Source organism: Urocitellus parryii, chromosome 2, assembly GCF_045843805.1.
Source record: "Urocitellus parryii isolate mUroPar1 chromosome 2, mUroPar1.hap1, whole genome shotgun sequence".
Taxonomy (NCBI): domain Eukaryota; kingdom Metazoa; phylum Chordata; class Mammalia; order Rodentia; family Sciuridae; genus Urocitellus; species Urocitellus parryii.
The window spans coordinates 167,695,461-167,711,228 of NC_135532.1; the positions used below are offsets into that span (position 1 = coordinate 167,695,461).

Below are 15,768 nucleotides of genomic sequence, written 5' to 3' on the forward strand. Positions count from 1 at the left end.
AGAATTTTATTAAAGCAGTGCAAACAAAAACCACATTTAAAAGAATTGCTTAACTGACTGAGCAGATATCAGTGCAATTGGTACAAGGTAAACGAAGAGACAGGTAAAGGTTTCTGCCCTCAAGGAGATTGCATTAATCAGTTTTTCATTACTATAACAAATATCTGAGATAAATGATTTATACAAAGAAGGGTTTACTTTAGCTCATAGTTTTGGAGGCTCCAATCTATGATCAGTTGGCCTGTTTGCTTTGGGCCTGCCATGAGGCTGCTCATCATGATGGGAGTGTATGGCGTGGAGCAAAAAAGAGATAGGAAGGACCCAGGGTCCTGCTACTGGAGGCATGCCCCCAGTGACCTAAAGACCTCCCACTAGGCCCCACCTCTTAAAGTGTCCACCACCTCCTAATAGTGCCATCCTAGAGACCATGAATTTAACACATGGGTCTTTGGGGGAACATTCCAGATCTAAACTATAGCAGAGTTTATAGCTAAGAATGAGAATAAATCACAGATATTACATCCTGCATTCATATATGAGGTGAAAACAAAGTATTCCATTCCAAGATTCTGAAATGGAAGAGACTGGGATTCCAACTGCAACAAGGGTAATTTATGGAACCACGGAGTCTTATAGGGTCTGGAAAAGTGGGAGCTCAATTTTAGTGGTCCCTCTTTAACCCTGTTGCTGGAACCTGCCATTTCTGGGAAAGAAAAATTTGTGTCACTCACTGCTTCTATTGTAGTAAAATGGTACCACTCTCAAAGAGAAGTTTCTTGTATACCTTGCTACTGCTTCCACCCAAGAACAAAAATGGAGAGGATTCCTCCAAATTGCCTCTTGGGGACCTCTATGCTCTTGCTCTTGTTTCCTGATCACATTCCAGAAGGACGCTAAGAGACTTTGGAAAGACCACCTGAGCAGTTGATAATACCTATTTTCCTCTGGCTCCAGCTGGATTTACACTATAAATGCATCACTATGTTAGCTGATTCTCTTTTTTAAAAAAATATTTTTTAGTTATAGATGGATGTAATATCTGTATTTCGTTTATTCCTTTTTATGTGGTGCTGAGGATCGAACCCAGTGCCTCACATGTGCGAGGCAAGCGCTCTGCCACTGAGCCACAACAATCCCAGCCCCTGAGCTGGTTCTCTTGATTTTCATATTTTATTTATGTATTTTATCCCCTATTTATTGATACTTTTTAATAAGACTATTCCCCAGAGGAGGGTACAACATTTCACATTAAGGAAACTCTGTAGGCTTATCAAATCTGCTTTCTGGTTGCTGTAGGAGACAGTTGTAGAATGGAGGCCAGGGACTCCATTTCCTCCTACTTTCTAGCTGCCCTGGAGATGGACTCAGGTCCTCATCTGGGAGTATCAGCAAGCCACTCTTAATAAGTAGAGTGTATTTTCTGGGTATTTTCTTGTTTCAGAACAGAACCATGCCTAATATGAACACTGAAGTCCCACACTAAAGAGACCCAGAAGTTCTGCAGCAGACTCTTGTCTCTGGTCTAAGACCTCACAGCAGAACCAGAGGAAAAGACCCCTTCAGAGACCTGAGGATAGCTCCTTTGCCTCGGAGGGTTCATAACCCATTCTTAGTTCTCCATTTCTGCTGTCAATAATTCACCATTTTTATAAGTGAGATAAGCCCAGGCCCTTGTGAGCCAGGAGAGATTGGAGAGGTGATGAAAGTTATGTGTTTTACCCATGATCCAAGGACTCCTGGCAAGCTGCCCTACCTGAGCTAGGGTTGTGCCCTGGCTGCAGAAATGCCTGTCAGTGCAGAAAGTCTTTCTTTTGATCCTGGGAATAAAAGTCCTGGGGTGAGTTCTTAACCCTTTCCAGCCTTCCCACCCACTGTGGCTGTGACTATCTGATTTGTAGTTTCTCAGGTGCCTCCAGACCCAGGACAGCCCCATGCTATTGTTCTCCCACCCCAGAGCACACTAGGTAGGCTGCTTCCTCTGGGACCTTATTCCGCAGAATAAATATTTCACTTTTTCCGGGTCCTCACTGTCCAAGGTCCAAGGCTACCTTCCATGCTGTGGAATTTATAATCCAATACTTCCCAGCCCTAGCAGGTTGGGAGGAGGGAAAGGACCTCAGAACTTTCCCTCTTATCCATTCTCCCTGTTCCAGGGCAGGCTTCTGTCCTGGAGCACAGGATTGCCTTGTGAACTGTACCCAGCCCCTTTGTCTCACATCCATCCCCTTGCTCCCCATGTATCTGCCTGCCTTAGTTCTAGTGATTGGCACAGTCATAATTCAGTATTTTATTCACTTTCACACAAAATCACACTGTTCAGGAAAGTGGCTCAGACAAAGGAAGAAGTGTTGAGATCTAGATTCAAATGAACTTTCCTCCAGTGGTTACAGTACAGAGACCCTCAGACACATCAAATGTGCTCCCAAATCGACAAGGCAGACACTTGCAATGTTCCTCCCTTCTGTGTTTTTCAGTGAAGACACAGGAGAAGAAAAATGAGGGGGACATAATGACAGTAAATACGGTAATCTCTTGGTTTGCTAGTTCAAGTGCTGGACTTGGGACTTAGGAGTGCCAAATGGGGGCCACTTGGAACCTACATTGGACCTGGGCTGAAAGGCAGGCGAGAGACAGTTTAGCTCATTTCCGGGAACCTTTTAGCCTAAGATCAGCACGGGAAGGAGAAGCACTGCCCTTTCTTCAGCAGGAGCCTCAGCCTCTCCCTGTGAGCCCAGAGCCCAGCGTTCCCTCCTGCGAAATGCAAGAGAGGAAGGCAATCCTCCTGTCTATAACAAGGCAGTTGCTTCAGGTGTGTTGAGCTTTTGCTAGATCCTTCGCTCTCCTGACTGTTCAAAGTGGACCCCAAGGGAGAAGTCAGAGCAAACAGGTTGCAGCCTAGCAGGTATGTTTTTTTCTTTTCTTTCTCTTCTACAGAGGACGAACTGCTCCATGCCAAAGGTGTGTGGGAACACAAATGGATCTTGCATTTGAGGTCAACATTGTAGCTGTGAATCATGTTGGTCTTGCTGATCTCATTATTTCCAGGTTGTAAAAAAAAAAAAAAAAATACATGTAGAAAATCACTCAATGGGGCTGGGGATGTGGCTGGGCTGGGGATGTGGCTCAAGCGGTAGCGCGCTCGCCTGGCGTGCGTGCAACCCAGGTTTGATCCTCAGCACCACATACAAAGATGTTGTGTCCGCCGAAAACTAGAAAATAAATATTGAAAAATTATCTCTCTCTCTCTCTCTCTCACACACACTCTCTCTTAAAAAAAAAGAAAAAGAAAAGAAAATCACTCAATGTTGAACCCTGTTGCCCCTACCCCCTAGGCACATGCTTACCTTCTAAAGAAATAATCACAGTGGAAACCTCAACTTTGCTTGAATTATCATGAGACAAATAAACAGAAAACCCCCTCTTTTTGACAGGGCTGGAGTCCTCTGATCCAGAAAACACTAGTTCCAAAATGTAGGGGGCCAAGAACAACTTTGCCCTAGTTTCTCTTGCCTTGCTGAGTTAGTGTCGGCAGCACCCCCAGGGCCAAGCCCAGTAACATGACAGTCACAAGACCTCATCACCTCATTCAGGGGTCCCTCAGAGCCATGCACAGCCCTGTGGCTGAGTCGACTTTGGACCACTGAGTTTCTACCTGAGCTTATATAGGAGGACCTTTTCCCAGAGGACCCACTCTTTAATTCAGGTGTTCAGTGCCACCAGGCCCTCCTCCTTCCCCATACCCAGGGGCATTGCATTAAAGTCATTCTGCATCTGGGACTAGTCAGGAGGCCACTGAACCTAATTTGATGAGTCAGCTGTGACACCTCCCTTCTCCATGGATGGCTGTGTGACTGTTGCTGGGAAGGTCAGTGTTCACCACTGAGATGAAAATGTGACTAGATTATCTCCACAGAGAGGAGTGTTTGCTCTCCCACAATATGACCAGAGTCTAAAGTATTCTAAGCAAGGCCTTAGAGGCTATGGCTTATTTAATCAATTGGTTAATAGGGAAGGGGATTTTTCTGTACAAGAAGATACTTCGAAATGTTTTAGTTATATAATACACTTAGTCTAAGCCAGGAATGGGCAAACTATGGCTCACAGGGCAAATCTGACCCTCCCCAACTTTTTTATAAATAAACTTTTATTGGCTGGGCCTGGTGGTGCAGGTTATGCCTGTAACCCCAGCGACTTGGAAGGCTGAGGCAACAGGATCGCTAGTTTGAGGCCAGCCTTAGTGAAACCATCTCCAAATAGGCTGATGGAGTGAGACTCAAATTAAAAATAAAAAGGGCTGGTGATGTAGCCCAGTGGTAAAGTGCACCTGGGTTCAATCCCGGGTATGAAAACAAACAAACAAACAAAAAAACCCAAACTTTTATTGGAACACAGCCAGGTTTATTCTTTATGCACTATGTGTGGCTGCTTTTGCCCTACAACAGCGGAAATGAATAATAGCAAAGGAAACTCTATGGCTCCTTAAGCGCAATATACTGCCTAACTCATCACAGAAAACGCCAACTCCTACTCTAAATGCAATCGACTTGATCCTAAGTTATTATGGAATATTCATAATAGACAACTACAAAAGTGACTAAACTATTTTTTGTAGATAATCACTTTTTTCTTTTTAGTTATAGATGGACACAATACCTTTATTTTATTTGTTGTTGTTCTTCTATTTTTTTTTTTTAATGTGGTGCCAGTGATCAAACCTGGTGCCTCATGCATGCTAGGCAAGCGCTGTACCCCTGAGCCACAACCCCAGACTCAATAATCACTTTTTAAATTATAAAACAATACATGATTACATGCTCTTTGTAAAATGAAAATGCAGTATAAAACTAAAAATTCTCCTTTGGCCATCCTGCCACTCCTAAATCCCTGCCCCCGACAAAGCAGCAAGTGTGATGTGTTTAATGCAAGACCTTTTCTTTGCATTTATATCTACTAATAAATATATTTGGCGTCACGTCATTGTCATTCCGCATTTCCTCTCAACATGACTTGGAGACTTACATATCCATGCAGAACTCTTCTTCATTTTATGTCTGTTTATATAACCATTTCCTTTTTTGATAGATGGTTAGGCTTTTTCCAATTTTCCAGATTTACAATGAATCTCAGTTTATGTCTGCTTGTTCAACTATGAAAGTGTTTCTCTAGAAGGTACTGGGAAGTTGAACCACTGCACCACCGCATATGTGTGGTTCAGTTCTTGATTCTGTCAAGCAGCTCTCCGCAGTGCTTATCCCAGATCGTACTCCCACTGGCAGAGGAAGGTGGTTCCTGCTCCTCTACATTCTAAACAATGCTTGCTGATTATTCAACAGTTAATTATTATTTTCCATTTGGATGAGTGAGAATGACAACCCATTATTTTAATATCTTAATTTCCCTGATTATTATGGAGGTTGAGCATTCTTTTCATTTAACTCTTAACCTTTGTATTTTCTTTTCTTGAATTGTCTGTTCATATCCTTAGCCATTCTTATGTTGGGTTTTTCCACACATTTGTAGGAGTTTTAATATTTATTTATTTATGTTTTTGGCAGGGGCAGGGACTGAACTCAGGGGCACTCAACCACTGGGACTGAACTCAGGGGCACTCAACCACTGAGCCACATCCCCAGCCCTATTTTGTATTTTATTTAGAGACAGGGTCTCACTTAGTTGCTTAGCGCCTCACTTTTGCTGAGGCTGGTTTTGAATTTGTGATTCTCCTGCCTCAGCCTCCTGAGCCGCTGGGATTACCTGCGTTCGCCACTGCACCCAGTTGATATTTATTCTTGATGCTAATCCTTTGAAACATAAATCCACATTTAACATTTTTACTTGTTTTTAAACTTTTGTTTGTATCATATTCTTGCAGAAGTTTCTACCATTGTTGTTGTTGTTGTTGTTGTTTTTTTGATGTTGTTGAATCTATCAGTTTTCTCCTTTTGTATTTTATTTCTGTGTCTCATTTAAGAAAGCTTTCTCAGCTTCCAAGATTATGAAGGTATTTTGGCATGCTTTTTTAAAATTATTTTTTTAATTATTTTTTTAAAACAATTTTATCATTTAAAAAATTGTTCTCTGATGGGCTGGGGATGTGGCTCAAGCAGTAGCGCGCTCACCTGGCATGCGTGCGGCCCAGGGTTCGATCCTCAGCACCACATACGAATAAAGATGTTGTGTCCGCCAAAAACTAAAAAATAATATAAAAAAATTGTTCTTTGACCCATCTAGAACTTATTTCAATAAATTATTCCAGTAGCATTTATTGAAAAGTTCATCTTTTACACATTTACGTGAAATGTCACCTGTCTCATGTAGTAAATTCTCACACATTTATTTCTGGATACTCCATACTCATATTAATTGCCTCTTCCTGAACCAGTTTCCACTATAGCTTCTGTCTTTTCTAATTGACATTTTTTCCTAATATGTAGGAAATCTCTTTGGGTTTTTGATATTTTATCTGGTTATCTTTCTGAATTGACTTTAATAGTTGGTGCTTATCCCAGATCATACTCCTGCCCGCAGAAGAAGGGATCCCTTTGGAATTTCTGGATGGACAACTGTATTATCTATGCACAATGAGAGTTTTGTTCCTTCCTTTCTTAGCTTAAATTTTTTTTCCTTATTGACTTTTTTGTCCCTTGAGTACAATGTTGAGCATTAACTCCCGAGGATCATCTTAGGGCTGATGCATAAGTTTGCGGGTTGTACAGTGTATGACTGTACGGTTCATAAAACTTAGATGTTGGGCATTATTGTCATGGACCCAATTTTAATCCATTTTTATCTCATACTGTGAACCCATGTTTCCTGGAAACTTTGTGCGGTTCTTTAATATTGGAGTTGAAACTGCTTCCCTCCAGATTTATATTTGCTTTTGCTAGGAGCCTGGGGACATTACCAACTGGAACGATCATAACTTTGGATTTACTGACCACACAAGGAGTATAAATTCTAACTGAAACCTACCTAATAATAGGCTTGTTGTTAGAAAGTTTCAAAGAAATTCCCCTCACCCCTATTTTATCCAGAACCAAGTCTGAGAAGCACATGGATTGCTGTGTCTCTTTCTGTGAGAGTCCTATTGGGGAGACAGCCTTTAGGGTGACCTGATCTTATGCTGAGCTCTTGATCTGACCTCCTCCTCTGCAACATTAGGCCCCAGGCTGTGTCTCCTGTTCTCCCGTCAACACCCAGGCTGCAGGCCTCTAGGAGTCTAGATAGCCCAGGAGGATCTCTGGCTCCCCTTCTAACTTCCCTGGCTTAGCATATCTTATACATTTTGACCTTTCTAGACCTCCTTTACTTTCCTATCAGCTCAGTCATGAAGTAAAAACAATATTTAAAACAACTCTCTGGTATTTTTAGGAGTGCTGTATCAGTGCTATATCTCTAAACACTTTCTCCTTCTTAGTCCCAGGAATAAAATCTCTATTTTTAACTCTAATGAAGCTTATTCTAATGTTTTTATAATAAGATGTATAGTAAAACTTTTTGTTAACAATTCTGTGTCAAGTTAATGAAATTCTCCTCTATTCCTTCTTACTAACCAAGAGTTTTCAAATCATGAATAGGTATTGAGTTTTATTAAGTAATTTTCAGCATCTATTAATTTCCTCATCTTATTTTTGAATGGGAGAAAAAGAATCGTTTTTTCCCTTCAACCCTCTTGAGATTGTGCTGGGAGAGTCCAATAAGATGACAGATTAACAAGAGAAAAACAAGCAAATTTATAAACATGTAGTGTCTATGACACAGGAAGAAAGCAACTCTCTCTGGAAAGTGATGCTCAAAGCAGTAGCTAGGAACTCTGCCTTAATATTTCAGCAAAGAACAGTGACATCTTAGAATAACAACAAGGCAAAGGGGCGAACAGTTTCAGGCTTCCAATGATGGGAAAACTGTGGGAAGGAGTGAAGTATGTTCCCATATTCCTTTTGCCCTGTTTGTGTGTCAGAAGTGCTAAGAAGTGTTCTCCAGTAAAGGAGGACTTAAATTCTATCTGTAGGATGGAAAATGGGGAAGGAAGGGAGAAAGACCTTTTGTCTTAGTAATTGTCCTGTTTTTAGGCAAACTGAGCGAAGCAGAACATCTCCCTTAGTTTTAATTGTCTTCAGTCCAACAATCTTCAACATTTTGGGGAGACATGTTTTGGTTTCTTCAATTTTCATTGTGAATGGACTCTTAGATAGCTCATCCAGGTGTGATGGAATCAGAGATAACCCAATAGCCATTAGGACCCTTGGAAGGCATCACACATGATTTTCCCATTAAAAAGAGCAATGCTTCAGGGAATAGAAACAACATGAATTCAAATCCTTAATGTGATTGCCATGCTGTGAATGCTGAGCCATCAAAGTCAGGTGTAGGATGTGCAGCCCCAAATTCCTCATCTCGAAGTCCTGCCACACCCTGCTCAATTGGGAATAAGACTTGCTCTGCCTCACAAGTACCTCCATGCAAAATCATGACTTCAAAATCATTTTATAAACAACAAAGCTTGTGTAAATGTGAGTTAATGAATTTACCAATCTTCTCCCTTTATTGGACAAAACTAACAGTTTTCAAAGCTTCACTTGTCAACCGCTTAGAAATTCAATGTTTTTACATAGTTTGGTCTTGACTTCCTTTTTTTGTCTTCGTTACACACATTGGGGCATGTCGAGTCCTTCTAGGTGTGATTGAAGGAGACTGGGAAGAGCTCATTGCTACCCAATGCCTGCTCATCCACCACCACTCCTTCTGAACATCTGCTGAACATTGGAATAACACTGAGTCTCCAACTAAAAATTGGAGAAAGAGACATATCCAGATCTCTTAAGTAATGCATAAAATAATTCTTCCAGGTCATTATGAATTCCAAACAAGAAGCCAAACTATAGTCTTTAATAGTAGTCCACATTCACTGGTAAGAGATTGACAGTTAAATCAGAAGCCACTGTGTCCTGTTAAATATTGGGAAGGGGTACAGGGTGTACTTTTGAACGGATGCCAGTTCTCATCTCTGATCTAGATGGAGTAACAAGCCTTCTGACCTCTGAGATCTGATGCCTGAGTCCCAGGAAGGCCAACTTTCACTTATAGACACCTGATCACAGCAGCTGACCTCTTCTATTTGATTTCATAAACTGTGATTTTTGCTCTCTATGTTTCCTCTGGAGGCCTGCCCCATGCCAGGGCAAGGAGGAGGAGAGTTTTGTTCACAATACTTGAACCATTTCAAAAGAATTTTAAATATGTGGATGAATTTCATGATGATGATAGTAATCAGAATAAAGGGAAAAAAAGAAAAAAGGTTCCATCCCTGCCTTCATAAACTTGGACTTGTCTCAGAGCCCTAATTTCCTCATTTGTAAAAGAGATAAAAAGTCCTGCACTGCCCTGTCCAACCAGGAGTAAACTCTCTGCTCTGTCTGCCTCAAAGGCATCTCTATGTAAAGTCATGATTTTGAAATCACTTTGTAAACAACAAAACCTATGTCAATGTGAGGTAATGAATTTACCAACCTCCTTTCATTGGACAAAGCCAACGGTTTCATACGACGCACTTGTCAACTTCCTAGATATTCAGTGTTCTTACATTGTTTTCCCTCTACTTGCTTTTTTTTCCCCTTTCTCCCTTTTTACATTCTGGCCAGTTCTGCAATTTATATCTACATATATATGTGCGTGTGGTATCTATATATCTGCACCCTCCAACACATATAATCCTGCTGCTTCCAATAGTTTCTGTCCCTACGATCTTGTTTCTTGCCATTTCCTCCTTTCTCTAGACTCTGTTGCTTCAACCCCAGGTTGCCTACTCTTCCTTTCCCATAATCTCAGTGAGCTGGTTTCAAAGCTTTGAGAGGTGACTCATTTGAAGAATAAATATACCTGCATGTCCTCCCCACACCTTTTCTTGGGAAGGGATTGTCTCACCACTAAATGTATATTGACTTTAGAAACAACAGTTTATGATGTGAGTCATCTCACATGTCTGCTTGATTATTTCTTCTATCTTCTAGAACCAGGAAAATGTTCTTTTTTTAAAAAAAAAATTAATTTTATTTTTTATTGTTTCTTTTCAGTATTCTCCTCTCCTCCTTTTTGGGTAGCTTGTTTTCTGTGTGGTTAGTTGGATTTCTTAGGTACTCCAAGTGTGAACTGCAGACTTGGCACCATCAGCATCACTGGGAGCTTGTCAGAAATTCAGAGCCTAAAACCTCCAGACCTGCCAGATGGCCATGTGCATTTGAAGAAATTCCCCAGGGGATGTGCAGGCATAGTAAAGCTGGAGAATCACTCTCTTGGAATATAAGCCCAGGCTCTAGGTTACCTTGAACGGTGGGAATTGCAAAGCAGACATGGGAAAGAGGAAAAGTAAAAATCTCAACTGTGCAGTCCCCAGACGCACAGGGTTCAAACATCATTCAAAGCTTAGATTGTTCAGGATCAAATGTGGCTTCATCAACATGGCTCTCTTTGTATTCCTTTATGTGGTTGCTTTTAACTCCTCTGGCTGCTGTCCATTTCCTTTCTGTTGCATCTCTTCCTCATAGCTTCTGCTTCCACGCAGCTGTCCCGGCCTCATGGCTTTCCTGTCCTACCTTCTCTCTAAGTGTATTCTGGCCGCCATGTTCAAGGCAAGACTGAGATTGTAGATACTCAAACCAGGCTTATTTTTTGGTTTCCCTTCTTTAAGTGTTTGATCAACATTTATTTGGGGATTTAAAAAATAATAATATTTTTTAGTTGTAGAGGGACACACAATATATTTGTTTATTAAATTTTTTTTATGTGGTGCTGAGGATCGAACCAGTGCCTCACATATGCTAGGCAAACATTTTGCCACTGAGCTATAGCCTCAGCCCCTATTTAGAGATTTTTTAAAAATTAAAATGGTGGTAAATTACACATAAAATTTTACCACCTTAACCATTTTCAAATGTACTGGGTGCTGTAATGTTAAGAATATTTACATTGCTCTGCAACAAATCTCCAGGCCTTTTCCATTTGATAAGATTGAAATTCTATACCCATTAAACAACTCCTCATTTTCCTTCCCTCTGCCATTGACCATTCTACTTTCTATGCCTGTGAGTTGACCCCTCATGTGTAAAATACTCTTTGTCTTTTTGTGGTTGGCTTGTTTCATTTAGTATTAGGTCCTCAAGGTTCATCTGCTATAGCCTATTACAGAATTTACTTCCTTTCCAAAACTAAATAATATTCCATTATATGTATGCACCATATTTTGTTTATTCATTCATCTGTTGGTGGATATTTGGGTTGCTTTCATCTTTTGGCTATTGTAAATGATGCGCCTGTGAATGTGGGTGTACTAATATCTCTTTAAGACGCTGATTTCAAATTTTTAAAATATGCATACCCAGAGTGATTGCTGGATCATATGGTAATTCTACTTTTAATTCTTTTAGGAACTATTATGCCATTTTAATAGTGGTCACACCATTTTACATTCCCATGAACAGAGCACAAATGTTCCGATTTCTCCACATCATTGCCAACACCTTTTATCTTCTGTTTTCGTGACAGAGCCATTCTAATGAATGTAAAGTGATACTTCACGGTGGTTTTGCTTTGTGTTTCCTTGATGATTAGTGACATCGAACAATTTTTCAGGTGCTGTTTGGCAAATGATGTCTTTTTAATAAAAAATATGTACCATGTTTTTTATGGTCAAAATACGTGATTTATTTTGTGTAATTTTCCAAATTCAGTAACTTCTTAGAAGATATGATTAAGTGTTTAGATAATAAAATAGTCCACTCATTCTCTGTAAACAGCCCTACACCACACACTGTTCTGTCCCTGGGTCTGTCTTCTGATTTCAATGAGTTGTCTTTAGGTTTGTGTGACAGTCAGAGAAGTGCCCTAAACACTCTGGAGTCTAGTCTGCACTGTCGAGGAGTATCTCTACCTTACAGTGATGGCTGCTTTAGTACGAAAGCAAACAACTTGTGGATCTCATTTCTGATTTGTTCCAGCAATGTTTTAGTGTCTTTGAATATGTCAGTGGCTAGGCAGCAGTCCAGCCAGCAAGCACTTTAGTTTGGCTCTCTCTCTATGCATCTGACATTGAGACTCCCTGGGAGATGATCTGAATGGGTTACTGGATCACTTGTCCTTGGGAGAGATCAATGTGCCATCCCTCTTGGGCCCCGGGATGCCTATGGATCTTTTCTTCGGGTGCCTGATCCAATCAGTGGCCCCTTTGATGAAAGTTGGGAGCAGGTCAACTATAGAGCAGTGTCCTCTGTCAAGTTCAGGCTGAGCATGTTTCTAAGTCTCCTGGACAGGGACAGAGACAGAAGGCTGGGGACACTCAGAGGTAACACCATATGTGCCCTCAGGCAATTGCCTCACAAACTTTGACAGCTAATCTGACACACCCCTCTTCTCTCGGAGGAGAGGAAGCCCCACCCTAGTCTATACAAGTTTTCCTGATCCCTGTCCTAGAAAGAGCTTTTCGATTGACCTCTTACCCAAATCGCAGGTCTCACTTTTACTCCCATCCTGTGGTCCACCCTTCTCTTCTTGTCATTGTCCACTCTTCCCCCTTCAGAGTTGCCTGGTGACTAGGGAGGCTGAGGCAGAGGATCCCAAGTTTGAGACCAGCCTCATCAACTTAGCAAGGCCCTAGCATCTTAGCAAGAATAGGTCTCAAAATAAAAGCAGCTGGAGATGTGCCTCAGTGGTTAAGCAAACTTGAGTCCAATCCCTAGTATTCAAAAAAAAGCAGAGTATGTGTAGCAGGGAGGAGGGCAGGGTCCCCTGCAGGCCATGCAGTCCCACTATCCCTGTCAATGGAGGCTTTCTCTGGAGGCTCCAGGTGAGAATCAGCTTCCTTGCCTTTTCCAGCCTTTAGATGTCCTTGGCTTCCATGGTTCATGGCCCTTTTTTATATTTTCAGAGCCAATAGCTTATCGTGTGACCCCCTTTTCATGTCACGTCTCTTTTTCTGAACAAACCCAGAAAAGTTTCTCTGATTTTAAGATTGACAGGAGTAGTTTGAGTTTCCCTGGGCACTTCAGGGTACTCTCCCATCTCCAGGTTTGTACCCTCATCACATCTGCAAAGTCCCTTTTCCTATACAAGGAAACACATTCACATGATGGGAGGGTTAGGAGGATTTATGATCTTGGGGGATCATTATTCTGCCGACCACAAGGACACAACAAGGAACAGTAGAGAGCCATGCCATGCAAATAACTATAATATTATGCTATTTTTCAGGATTTTGTTTGTTACTGGTCCTTTTAAATATTTATGACTTATCATGATTTATTTTCTCATTCGTTCTCACAAATACATATTCTCTTAGACCCCTCATTTTGCATTTGCAATTGTGAATTCTGGGTCTCCAGGAGAACTCCTCAGATTAGTAAGCTTTATACCCTACATAAGCAGGGTACCTCTTCTGGCTTATTGACTAAACGGAGCACCCAGTGAAATTTCTCTTGCAAACACCACTGGCGAGGGAGTTGGCTTCCGACTGGGGTTGAGTCAGCACACAGGCCAGCAAGTGAGCCAGGGAAGGGCAGAAGTGGAGACTACCTTGGTCTCAGCGACCAGCCTTCTCTCTGTGATCCTGAAGAGTCCCTTACCTGGGCAAAGTGCAATGCAGGCAGGCTATAAGGGGCAACCTGAGTAACAGAAAAGCTATGTGAGCCAGGGAGAGCAGGAGAGCAGGCAGAAGAGGGTAATGAAAGTCCCTGAGCTATTATGCTGTCGACCTCCTTAACCTCCTGCTTTGGCATGGGCCATGAATCTCTGGTTCCCCCAGTCAGCTGTTTATGAGGACAGTACTGCCCTTATCGGCCTGTCTTTGTGCTTCTTCCCTGTCCATCAGCTGCCACTCTTCTTTTCTCATGCCACCCTAAGGATTAAGCCCATCACTTTGGTTTCTCTTGGACCCCTTTGACTGCCCTCTTATCTTTTAACACTGTCTCCCCACTCCCACTGGGGAGGGGGTCTTCCAGAGGGTCAAGGCTAATCTCTTCCTTGGCCTTTCATTCTATCCTTTGACTCTAATCTACAACTCCATCCTCACTCTCTTAGTTTTCTCTCTTCCTTCTTCTCAAATGACCACTCCCTGACCAGGGCTGCCCTCCCACTGAGCATTCCTGTTCTAGTGCTCACTCTTCTTGTTCTAGTGGGAATTTTCCCTTCCCCATGCATCTCTGCTGAACTCCCCAACCTAGCAGGCATCTTGCATCTTCTACTGAACATTTTATATTGTCTTGCACTAAGGATTTCCCCTATCTATACTAGATTCCCGGCCCATTGGCCCAGATGTATCCACAGCACCACTCACCTTTGTTCTCATACAATATCTAAATATTTGACTCCAAAGTTTACTTCCACTCTCTTCCACTCTCTCACTCAAAACTCCAAAGTTTACTTCACTCACTTCCATTTTCTCACTTTTCCTCAGGGTACAAAGTCTCTTCCCAGCACTTTACCTTGATTCCTTCCCCTCTTTGTGTTCCATGATTTTTTAAAAATTCTAGTTTGAAGTCATGATCTATCCCATTGAATCATCTGAGATTATTTAAACATTCACACTGAGTGTGCTATGTCCCCTGGCTAACTCCTCTGTTGATCAGGAAACCCTGGGTCCCTGGAACTGAAACAGATTTCATTTAGTCTCATACCAGAGCCTGAAATTGCTCGCTGACTCCTCTCCCAGCACCAAGGTAGGGGCCCTGAAAGTAACTCTGGGTTGAGCTTCTGTGCAACCTTTGCCCCCCTGTTGGTCATGGCCCACAAAGGGATGACATTGAATTCTAACCCTTTAAGCCTGTCCCTGCATCCTTTCCTTGTTCCATATATCAGCTCTGAGTTCTCTCAAGTCTTGTACTACACTTCCTTCTTTCCTCACCTTTTGAGCACCGTTCCTTTCCTTCTGACTTACTCCTGGAGATTCTTTACTCCTTTCATAGCAGAAACTTAATTGTCTTCACAATCCCCCTCCATGGAGTCACCTTCTGGCCAGCTTCAGAATGGTGTGTGCCTGCAGGATGCCTTACAGCCTCCTCTTCCTTCACTTCTTGCCCATTCAGGTCTCTGTATGACAACATTTCCTCTTCTTCTCCATGCAAAAACCAATCTTCTAGCAGTTTCCATTTTGTTGAATGGACACTGGACATTGGATAGATTAGGGAATGGAGTGAGTTAGTCTAACACCAGTGGTGGGGCCAGAACCTGCCTCATGACTGTTAGGGTAGCTGGTGCAAATATCTATGAGAGTCATGTCCCTGAGTTCAAGCAAAGGTTTATTGACAGAGAATATCTGCCAGGCTGCCCTTCTGCAAGGTACAGCAGCCAGAGTCACTTGAATAGAGGTTTATGTATCTTTTAACAACAAACAAGAGCAAGCGAGAAATGACCTTGGGTGCAGGTGGCTGGGTAACAACAGATTTTTGCATTTAGGGGCCTTGGAGGGGGTGGGTTATGGGAACTAGATATCTTAAGTTTCTTTTTCTTGGCAGTTTCTAAGTTTTGGTTTTGGGTTAAGATGCAGTCCCAGCATTAAAATGGAGTCACTAATGTTTAGGGACCTAACAGTGACAATGAAAACAAGATGATGCTCACTTCATCTCCAGCTCCAGGTACCAAAAAACAAAGTCCTCTGACTTCCAGGAGAGTTGCTGGGTCCTAAGGCAAATTTACATTTAACATTGTAAGTAACTCAAAATATGTTCAAATTTATGTTTGGATTTAAGGTAACTGAAAATTGTAAAATGGTATAGCTATTTG

The 15,768-nt window shown here is 41.8% G+C and overlaps 1 protein-coding gene across 1 annotated transcript in view; it reads left to right on the forward strand.

The window, feature by feature from the left end:
• Positions 1–2,717: 2,717 nt before the first annotated feature.
• The window catches only part of Nr1i2 (nuclear receptor subfamily 1 group I member 2), a 37,560-nt gene continuing 24,509 nt past the window's right edge, over positions 2,718–15,768 (forward strand). The window contains exon 1 of the mRNA XM_026395580.2: positions 2,718–2,902. The gene's annotated coding sequence lies outside the window, so the exon portion shown is untranslated. The remainder of the gene's footprint in view (positions 2,903–15,768) is intronic.